Below are 10733 nucleotides of genomic sequence, written 5' to 3'. Positions count from 1 at the left end.
CCCCTCCCTCCTGCCTGTCCCAGGCAGGCAGGGAAGCCACGGAAGGATGCAGGGATTAGGCTGGGATGCCTTCGTTTCTCCAGCTAAATCTCGGTGGCTGTGGATGCTTAACCCCTTCTGCCTCCACCTCCCCACCTCCTTGCCTGCCTCAGGGCTCCTGGGAAGGCCGGGCAGGGAAGAGTTAAACCTGCCAGGTGGGTTAAAATCCTCCTGGAGAAATGAAAAAAAAACCTATATGACAGCTTATCTGCAGCACCACAGGAGGAGTCATGTGCCTTCCCAATCCCCCCTCCCAATCCCCCAGCAGGGATGGGAATGGCTCTGGCTCCTGAGACAGAGATGGAGGGGATGCTCCAGCCACCAGCTGGGCTCCAGGAGGTGTCTGGAAGGCTGGAGTGGGGCTGTCCCCCCACCCCAAATCCCCCCTCCTATTGCCTGCAGGCAGAATGTATGAACAGGCTCATTTAGAGATTAGTGCTGCTGCCATTTCAACTCCAGCACATTTTGACACTGGAGCCATGGCACGGCTCCCTGCCATTCCAGAATCCCTGCCTGGCTCAGGGCATCCCTGCTGGGACACAAAGGCATCCCACCACATCCCAGCCCATCCCTGAGCTCAGGGGGAACTGCCATCACCAGTCTAGGCCTGTCCTATTCCCATGGGCTTCCCATCACAGGCCGCCTTTGGGACAACTTTGTGTCCAGGGGTGACATCCCCCCAAACTTCCCCTCCTAAAAGCACCCTGAGCATCTTCCTCCCCCACACATCATCCTCTCTTCCCCAAGCATCCCCTCTCCACCCTTGCTCTGCCACGTTCAGCCTCTCACACACCCAGGGGGCCCCCAACAATCAGTACCCTCTCTGAGGAGGTGACAGCAGCAGGTGGCACCTTCAGAGGCAAAGGCTCCATGAGGTGGAGCAGTGCCACACCAAGCCACAGCCCCTTCTCAGGGCTCACACCCCACTGGAGACACAGCAGGGAGACAGGAGGACTCTCAGGACTCCGGCTGCTCACAGTGACCCCGAGATATTTTAGAAAGTCTCTTTTCCCAGCCCGGTGGTTGAAGAAGGAGTCAGAACTCTTCAGTTCTTGGCCTCAAGGTTGTTTATTGTTCCTTATCTACAAAATTCTTTCTCTGGCCTGCTGAGGTCTGCTCAGCAGGTCAGACAGAGGCACTCTGACGCCCTCAGGGTGGTGTTATCTTTTTATACTAAAAACTACATGTACTTTATTTGCAATTACTTTCCAACATCTATCACCTATGTTAGACAGTGAGCTTCTACTCTAAACCAATCTAAAAATGCCAACATCACAGCAGAAGATGGAGGCCAAGAAGAAGAAAGAGAAAGGTTGGACATGCCCAGATTCCTCCATCTTGCCCCTGAACACCCATTCTAAAAACCCCAAAAATCTATTTTTCACCCTGTGATAAGTTCACTATCATTCTACTTAAACTGTTGTGGCTTGCTGATCTTCATCTAAGGTTGGTAATTTGCTCCATGGGTCATAATCAAACCCACAGGGGTCTTGGGCTCTGTGCCAGGGTCTCTGAGCCCCCTGGCAGGGGTCTTGGCACTCCAGGACTGTCCTGAATCCCAACAGAGGACAACCCAAGATGCAGGCTGGAACTGAGCATGGGTTTGGGAGATCTGAAGGCACCCACATGCGGCTCTCTCCCTGCTGCCTCCTCACACCGATGCCACAAACCCCTGTGCCTCCAGCAGCCTGGGATTGCTCAGACACAGGCTGGGAAGTGCTGACTGAGAGTGAGATGCAGGGAATGTAACAGGTCCCCAGGGCTGCAGCTGGCTGATGTAAGCCCCGGCCTCATTAACTCAGTGTGGCTCATTAACCTCTCCCTCCCGGGAGGGGACAGCCCCGAGCTGCCAGCAGAAGCCACAGAGCTGAGTGAGGAACCTTCAGGATAACCTGTGGTACCCAGCACCTGGGTTCATTCGGGTTCAGAGCGAAAGGAAGGAAATTTCTGGAAGTTGTTCTTCCTTGTGAGGGTGGTGGCACAGGTTGCCTGGAGAAGCTGTGGCTGCCCCTGGATCCCTGGGAGTGTCAGGCCAGGCTGGATGGAACTTGGAGCCCCCTGCTCTGGTGAAAAGTGTCCCTGCCCAAGGTGGGGCTTGGAAGCCCACAATCTCTAAGGGTGCCTTCCAACCCAAAACATCCCATGAGTCTACCCCACCTCCAGGCTGGATTTTGAGCTGAAAAACCCATGGGGATGCTGTGCCTGTGGGGTGACCACCCTTGTGTCCCCAAGCCTGGTAATTCTGCAGGGGCTGCACAGAATCCCAGTCCCCAGGGTGCTGCTGTGTCCAGGGGTGTGCAGAAGGTGTTGTTCAACCTCTCTGCTCCCCAAAAACTGCAGCCCACCCCCTCCTGCTCCCACCAGCTAGGAAAAGCAGCTGCAATCTGCATCTGGCCTCTCCATTCTCACCACTCTTATTAATAACTAAACCTGGAAAGAACCACTTAACCTTTCCCCCAAGCATCTCTGCCTGACAACTCACTCCTTTTCCTCCACTGGCTGCCCTCTTCCAGCAGCTTCACAGTCCCTTCCTGCCAAACCCGGCACCATCCAGCCCCATCCCTCCATCCCAGGGCCTCCAGCTCCTCCCAGAGCCCACCCAGCCCGAGAGGGACGGACAGACAGGCATTCCCCAGGACAGACAGGCATTTCCCAGCAGCTTACAAGTCCCTCCTGTCCCTCCTGCCCGGCGACAGGCAAACTTTATAATTAGAGAGCATTCCTCCCCAGCCTGGGTAATGAGGGGGTGCACCCAGCCAGCCCTAATTACACCCTTGGAAAGAAAGAAAGAAAAAAAAAATAAGCAGATTCCTCCTCTCCCAGCTAGAGGAAGAGCCTGCAGCTGGCCTCCCTGGCTGCATACCTTTATTAAACCAGGACTGGATGGGGACAGGGAGAGGAATAAAGAAAGCAAAGTCTGTGCTGAGAAAAGGGTGGGAAGGAGGAGCTGGGCAGCGCCACAGATATTTCTGCATGTAACAGCCTTGTTGATCAAAAGCCACCTCACTTATATAAATAAATATAAAAATACATCGACTTTTTAGCTAAATCCTCAGGTTAGGTTTTTGCACAGCAGCCTGAGAGGTAAACTAAGCCAGGGTGACCTCACATAGGGTATCAAACCTGGGCATCCCTGGGTATCCCATCACAGCATCCCTACACATCCCATGAGCATCCTGAGCATCCCTGTGCCCCTGCCAGCCTCACCTAAGAGTCCAACGCAAATTCCAGCCATCCCCAATCCCCCAAGGGGAGAAACACCCAGGCTCTGGCAGCACCTCCCATGCTGGGAGCTGGAAAGAGAGAGATTTATCTTGTTGGTTATGCATTACACTGGAGTATTTATGGAGCCACTACTCTTTTGTTTATCTTTATGATTATGATAATCAAAGGAGAAGCCTCCTGAGAAGTGTAAACAGCTGAGATCCCTTATGGTAAAAATCTCTTCATTTTTCATTAAATGGATTTACAGCACGACACAGGCAGATTGGTGTAAATTGTTCCTCATTTCTGCTTTTAGCGGCGCCGTGAGCCGCGCGGATCCCCGTAAATACCCATGGAAAACAGAGTGAATTCAAACCAAAAAAAAAAAGAAAGAAAGGAAGAAAAAAGGAGGAGGAATTATGCAGCAAATCCCTGTTACACTCTATTGTGCTGGCTTCTTTTGTGCTGTTTTATACATTCCCTTCAGGGAAGCAGTTTTGTTGGAAAACTATCTCCAAATTTCATCTAGCGCTGGTTCTTGTTACGGGCACAGACACTTCCCTTTGTGCTATTTTAATTCCATTGTCACGGTCCCCTTGTCGAGTTTGTTCTGTTTACTGAGCTACAACGTTGTTTTTAATGGATATAATAATTATATGAACTTTTTATTTATTTGCTTTGGCCCATGAAAGGAAAGCCCCAGCAGTGGAGAAGGCGGTAACGCGCTGTTTATTCACATGTACGGCGTGTGCTGGGCTCCTGTTGTGAAAAGAATAATCATTTCAACAAGAAAAGAGAGAAGGGAGAAGAAAACAAGGAACAAACAGGGACTTGTTGCCCTGGTTAACGCCAGAAAGTCCAAAGAATTATTAATTATCCTTCAAACTGCAGCAAACTCCAACTGGAAGCTGCGAGCTCTCCTTGGAAAACACAGAGAAGGAAATAAAAAAACAATGAAAAAAAAGGGTCTCCTGTTCAACTGAGCACTGCAGTTTGGAAAAATGCTAACTCTGGGAGAAAGAAAGTCCACGGTTTTGCAGACAGAGAGCGATTTCCCCTTCACCCAAATTACATCCATATTTCAAAATGCAAATTCCCCAGCGTTCCCCTTGAGAGTGCAACTTTCAGGAGGCTGTTTTGCAATGGGTGGGTTTGCTTTTTTCCCCTGAACGTGCAAATCTGGAGGCGACTTTGGGCACAAAAAGTGACTTTAAAGCAGAAGCAGCAGCAGCAGTGAGAAAGGCTGTGAACCTCCCAGTGCTCCTTGGGAAGAGAGGGATGCTCTGCTGCTCATCCCTGGGCATGCACATCCCACAGGACCACGGGCTGGAGGGGAGCAGCTTTCACCCTCTGAGCACCCCATGGAGGTGAGGACAGCCCAGGCAGGGACAACCCAGACAGGCCTTCTAAAAGTGGCTCACAAGGTTTGGTACACCTGGGTGGTGGCACTTCAATCCCAAAATCCAGAGGAGGTGGCTGAGCACGACCCACCCCGAAGAAGCCGAGCAAGGTAAAGCAAAAAGTTGAGGCTGCAAAGAAGGGAAGAGCAGTACAAAAGGAACAGAAAGCTGGGGGGGAGGGATGGTTGTGTTTGGTTTTGGGGGGTTGTTTTTTTTTTTTTTCCCACCCATCCTTTTTGTCTTTCTCTCACCCACTCTCTCCTGCCGGGAAGCCAAGGCTGGCTGGAAGGACGCTCCCCGCCGCCTCCAGCCAGCCTCTCTCTCTCTCTGCAGCCCCTCACCAGCTGCTGCCCTACTTTTCCCGACGTTTTTCCCACTCTTCTCCCGCAGCTCGCTCGGTGGCAGGCGTGGGCTGGGAGCAGCATCCCTCTCCTGCAGCTCCCGGGGCTCCCTGTGCCAGCCCAGCATCACCTCCAGCCCTCCAGCCCAGCCCACGGAGGTGCTGCCAGCAACGCTGCCCTGGCTTGAAATCATTTTAATCCTCATGTTATTATTATTATTTAATAATTAAAAAAAGAACAACTAGAGAAAAGGTCCACTCCGTGCCTCAAATTCCCCATTAATTCAGCTGGGGGAGGAACATCACAGGAGAGGCTGATTAAGGTCCCTTTATTAAACAGTCTTTAAAGTTGCCCTTAATCTTTCAGATTTGTTGCCACGATAAAAAGAAAAAAAAAAACAAAAACAAAAACCCGACAACAAAATAGTCACCACAAATGGAGGCTGGAAATATTTTGCTTTTTGTTGTCCTTTCTCTGCCCTTTCCTTCCCTTCTCATTTTACTGCGGGTGAAAAGAGAAGGAAAAAAAATGGGGGGAGGGGGGGAGAAACAGGGATAGAAAAAGATTTAAGGAAAAAAAAATAATCCCTGCTGATGCTGAATGTCAAATATTAAGATTTTTCTCTCTCTCCCCCCTCTTTCAGCAATATCCTTATTAAAGAATAAGCCCCCAAACCACCAGTGAGACTAGCTTAGATGACAAGGCTTCCCCATCCCCTTTTCTGTGCTAGGATTTGATCCCTGAAGCCAGGAGCAGGTGGGATGGGGGGAGGTACCTCAAGCCCATTGTGGCTTCCCCTCTGTGGCACAAAGAGAGGTGTCCAGCCAGTGGCAAAAGGATTTTAGCCATTACCTTGATAGGTTTTATTCCTTTCCCTCTAAACCCTGCAGCCAGCTGGGCTGCCAGCACCTCACACCTGCTTGAACACAGAGAGAAAAAGCTGTGGTTTGATAAAAACCATGAGGTCTGGGGGTTTTTCTGGGGAGCACGGAAGGAAAGCCCCACAAAAAACAAAGCCTTTTCTCCTCAGGCTCCATTTCCAGGGAGGTGGGGAGCCTTCAGGAGCTTCCTAGTGTTGTTTGGCACCCTCCTCCCCTCTCTGGCATTTCAATTCCACTGGACCCTGTGTCGCCACAGGTTTCTTCCTTTCTCACCACTGGGAATTTCCACCTTTTCTTCTCTGGACAGAGCCCGTGCTCCCACACCACCAAGCTTCTCTTTCCTCCTTTTGTCCTCTGGCACACACATTCCAAACTAAACTCCTAGGTGGCCCAAACTTCCACAAGCATCCTTTTTGTCTCAGCATGGGTACCAGGCTGGAAATGCCCCAATTTTGGGGGTCTGTGCCACCCTGCGTAGGTGGGACTCCACCTGGAAGCCTCCCTGCTGATGCTGCAACAAGCCAACACCTCCTCCCACACCTTCCTCTCTCTCTGCTGATATTGATACCAATTCCTTGAGACCCCAAGGTATTGATAAAAACTGACCTTCAAAATACACAATGCTGACAAGTAAAATGAAGTTTGGCATGTTGAATTCAGTGACAAACACGCTGAGCATCTCCAAAAGCTGAGCATGGCTCTGGTGGGTGCAGGACACACCAGGCACAGCAGTGGAATGGCTCCTGCAGGGCTCAGGGGCACCTCTGAGGGCAGAGACACTGGGAATTCCTCTGCACCATCCTGGGCATCCCTCTGCACCATCCTGGGTGCCACTGACATATTTTATGAAAATCTTTTCGCTAAGATTTTTCTCTTGAGAAGCTGAGAGGCTTCAGAAACGAAATGTAAACAATAATTGATAGTTGTAAACAATAATCTGATAGCTGTAGAATGTAGTGTAAAGATGGTTTACTGACAAGTATATCATGGATTGGTCTCATGTGAATTGTTTCTACTTGATGACCAATCATAGCTGAGTTGTGTCAAAGCTCTGAGTAGTTATGTGGTTTTTATTATCATTCTTTTTTAGCTTTCTGATGTTTCCTTTCTCTCTTTTTTTTTAGTATTGTTTTAACATCATTTTCTTTTAATATAATATATATCATAAAATAATAAATCAGCCTTCTGAAACATAAGAGTCAAGATTCTCATCTCTTCCCTCATCCTGGGGACCCTCAAACACAACCACATTTAGTGACCCTGAGTGAGTGACACCCAACATTGGGCATCCACTGCAGCATCCTGGGTGCCACTGACATATTTTATGAAAATCTTTTCGCTAAGATTTTTCTCTTGAGAAGCTGAGAGGCTTCAGAAACGAAATGTAAACTATCTGATAGTTGTAAAATGTAGTGTAAAGATGGTTTACTGACAAGTACATCATTGATTGGTCTCATGTGAATTGTTTCTGCTTGATGACCAATCATAGCTGAGTTGTGTCGAAGCTCTGAGTAGTTATGTGGTTTTTATTATCCTGGGCATTCCTCTGCAGCATCCTGGGCATCCCACCACAGCATTGTGGGCATCCCACTGCAGCATCCTGGGTTTCCAGGTGATTTAGAAATTCTTAAGGGAGCAAGGGCAAAGGGTCGCCCATACCGAACGTCATGGAAAAAGCAGGGAAAAATCCCGGTGCCCACCAGCCTCGTCCTTTTCCCCTGGCTGTCCCGCAGTGGCTGCATTTCCATAAACGATTGGCACTAATTGCTTTAAGCTCGGGGGCCCGTGCTGCGGGTAATGGGAGTCATTGAGTGACCTCTGCTCCGGGCCAGCCCCGGGAGCTCCCATTTACTCCTGCCCAGATCCCTGAATGGCCTCTCTGCCCTGCCCTGCAGCCTGTGAAAAATGAATTTTCTGATTGGCTTTTCGCAAATATTCAAATGAATATTGTATGTGTTGTGTTAGAAAGTGATGCTGTATTCATTCTCTTAACTAGTGTGTTAAATATAGTTTTAGGTTATAACATAAGGTTAAAATAGAAACTATGCTATGTAAGATACTTTTTTTAAAAAGAGAGGAATGAGGTACTCCCACCAAGATAGCAGCCACAGGACACCTGAATCTTTCAGAGAAAGAGAATTTATTGCTCCATTATCAGAAGAAACGAACTTCTTGCCACCTTGCTCAGCCCTGAAGACTCAGTCAGGATTCAGAGGAAGAAGCTGACACTGCCCAGACAGAATCCTGTGTTTGAATGGAATTTATGCATCATGGATGAGGTGTATGGATATGCAACAGGCTGTTGCTTTTAAGGGTTAATCCTCTGTTAACGTGGGGCCTTTTTCAGGCTTATGCTGCCCAAAAAAGGTACCCGGACTGTCTGTAACTCTTTGTTTCTATTGTCTCATATTCTCCTAATCCAAATTGTCCAAATTATTATTACTCTAATTATATTATTATTTTTATAACCATTTTATTACTATTCGACTTTGAAAATTTTAAAAACCAGTGACTGGAGTTTTTCACACTGCCCCTGATTCCTGAGCCCATCAGGGATGGATCCTCAGGATTCCTGCTTGAACTGGCAATGCCACACACTGTGACTTGTCACCAGGACTGCCAGCCAGCCTAATGCTGGGTTGGGTTCAAACCAAACGTGTACAAGCACTTGAAAACCCCCAAATCCTCCCCAGGCATTTTCTGAATGCAGAAGAAAGGTGCTGCCCCATCCCCATCCTTGGGGAAGAGCCAGCTGGCACTGGCCAGGGGCTCCAAGGCTAAGCCCATGCCTAGATCTGCTTCCAGGCATCCCCAAAGCACCCACGGAGAGCTCTGCCCAGGGGCTTGGCCTCAGGAATCCCCCAAAGCCCCCCCTGTGCTGCACCTCCCAAATTAACCCTGTCCCTGCTCAGGGAGACTCTTGTGTTCAGCCAGGCTGGGAGAGCTGGGGGTGTTCAGCCTGGAGAAGGCTCCAGGGAGAGCTCAGAGCTCCTTCCAGTGCCTGAAAGGGTTCCAGGGAGACCTTAAACCCCCTTCCAGCGCCTGAAAGGGCTCCAGGGACACCTTAAACCCCCTTCCAGTGCCTGAAAGGGCTCCAAGAGGGCTGGAGAGGGATTTTTGGAGAAAGGCATGGAGTGCCAGGACAATGCCAGGGATACTGGAAGGAATTCTTCCCTGTGAGAGTAGAGGACACAAGTGTCCCAGACCAGGTTGGACAGGGCTTGGAGCAACCCGGGATAGTGGCAAGGGGGGCTGGAAAATCCCTTGAAGGTCCCTTCCAATCCCAACCATTCCATGCTTCCACCAACACACAACACATCCAACCCCCTGCAGGCACAGTTAAAAACTGAAAAAAAAAAAAAACCAAAAATGCTCATTTGAAACCCAAACACCTCCATCCCAAGGAGATGGGACCCCAGGCCCCACAGCAGGGCTGCCTCTCACATAATTGGTGTCCAGGCTGGGAGGTGTAAGGAAACATCCATGCTTCCAGGAAAATGCACTGCAGCCCCCTTGCTGCCAGTCCACAGGGACCCATTACACTAACAGTGTGTCCATTCAGCCTGATATATAAATTACTAATGTAAATTAATGGATAATTGAAGCCCTTTAGTCCTAAATATTTAAATTATTTAACAGGCAATTAAGAGCGAAGGAGAAAGAGAAGAGGAAAAGGGGCCTTAACCCCAACAGGCAGAAAAAAAAAATATAAATGAAGTGTGAGGAGAGCAGAAAGAGCTGAACACACACATTTGGAAGGGAAGCTGCCAGGTTCATTTTGTTTGAGCCAGCTTGGTGTTACAGTGGATGCTCCCAGATCCAGGGGGACAGGGAGAGGAGCATCCACCAAACAGCCCCACAGAGCAGGGCACATTCTGATCCTCACCTTTTCCAGAGAGAAAAACTCCACGGCTTTGTTATAGTGATCAGCAGAACTTCCTGGCACACCAAAACAATACTTTTATATAAATTTTTTCATCCTCCCTACCCCTAATTCCCTTTTGTAATACCATTCCTGACTCTTTTTTCAACACGATTCAAGTACAAACACATTTATTTCACATGTTTTTACTTTCTTTTTCCTTTTTCAGGTGGTCTACACGGCTGTTTCACTCTCCAAACATCCTCAGCCAGGCGAAGTGGTTACAATTCCTCACAAAGGCAATCCAGCAGGATGCTGGGTGTCACCAGAGGTATTCTGCAGAGCCCTCCTAACAACACAGCGACAGGCTGGGGCTGAGAAAAGTCGTGTTTCCTCCTCGAGCCCCCATGCCAAACTGCCCAGGGATATTCCCAGTGCTCCCCTGGGAGCTGGAAGGGGAATGGGAAAAAATAAAGGAAAGAATAATAAAAAAAAAGGAAATAAATTTAAAAAAATAAATAAAAAAAATAAGGAAAAATAGTCTGTGGAGGGAAGATGTCATGTGGGAAAAATAGGATTTAAACAAAAGCAGAGTGTGAGGCTGTGTGATGGCACCCAGAGGTGTCAGCAGTGCATAATTGCAAATATCCAGTGCAATGAGCTTCCCACCCTCAGGTATTCTGCAGAGCCCTCCTAACAACACACCAACAGGCTGGGGCTGAGAAAAGTGGTGTTTCCTCCTCCAGCCCCTATGCCAAACTGCCCAGGGATATTCCCAGTGCTCCCCTGGGAGCTGGAAGGGGTCATAAGGAAAAATGGTCTATGGAGGGAAGACGTCATGTGGGAAAACCAGGATTTTAACAAAGGCAGAGCATGAGGCTGTGCGTGCCCAGGGACAGCACCGAGGGCAAGGGGGGACCGAGACAATAGTGAATAGACTCCAGATTATATCCTGAACTCACAGCCCCACGGGAACAGGGTTATAAAAACCCTTTTTATTTTGTTT

The 10733-nt window shown here is 49.0% G+C and overlaps 1 long non-coding RNA gene across 1 annotated transcript; it reads left to right on the top strand.

The window, feature by feature from the left end:
- Positions 1-4480: 4480 nt before the first annotated feature.
- On the top strand, positions 4481-10267 carry LOC115948934. Its single transcript, XR_004082678.1, has 2 exons — positions 4481-4753; positions 9957-10267. It is a non-coding gene; the product is annotated as an uncharacterized LOC115948934 (long non-coding RNA).
- Positions 10268-10733: the final 466 nt, after the last annotated feature.

Source organism: Geospiza fortis, unplaced genomic scaffold (assembly GCF_000277835.1).
Source record: "Geospiza fortis unplaced genomic scaffold, GeoFor_1.0 scaffold858, whole genome shotgun sequence".
Lineage (NCBI taxonomy): Eukaryota > Metazoa > Chordata > Aves > Passeriformes > Thraupidae > Geospiza > Geospiza fortis.
This window is presented reverse-complemented; position numbering and strand designations above follow the sequence as displayed.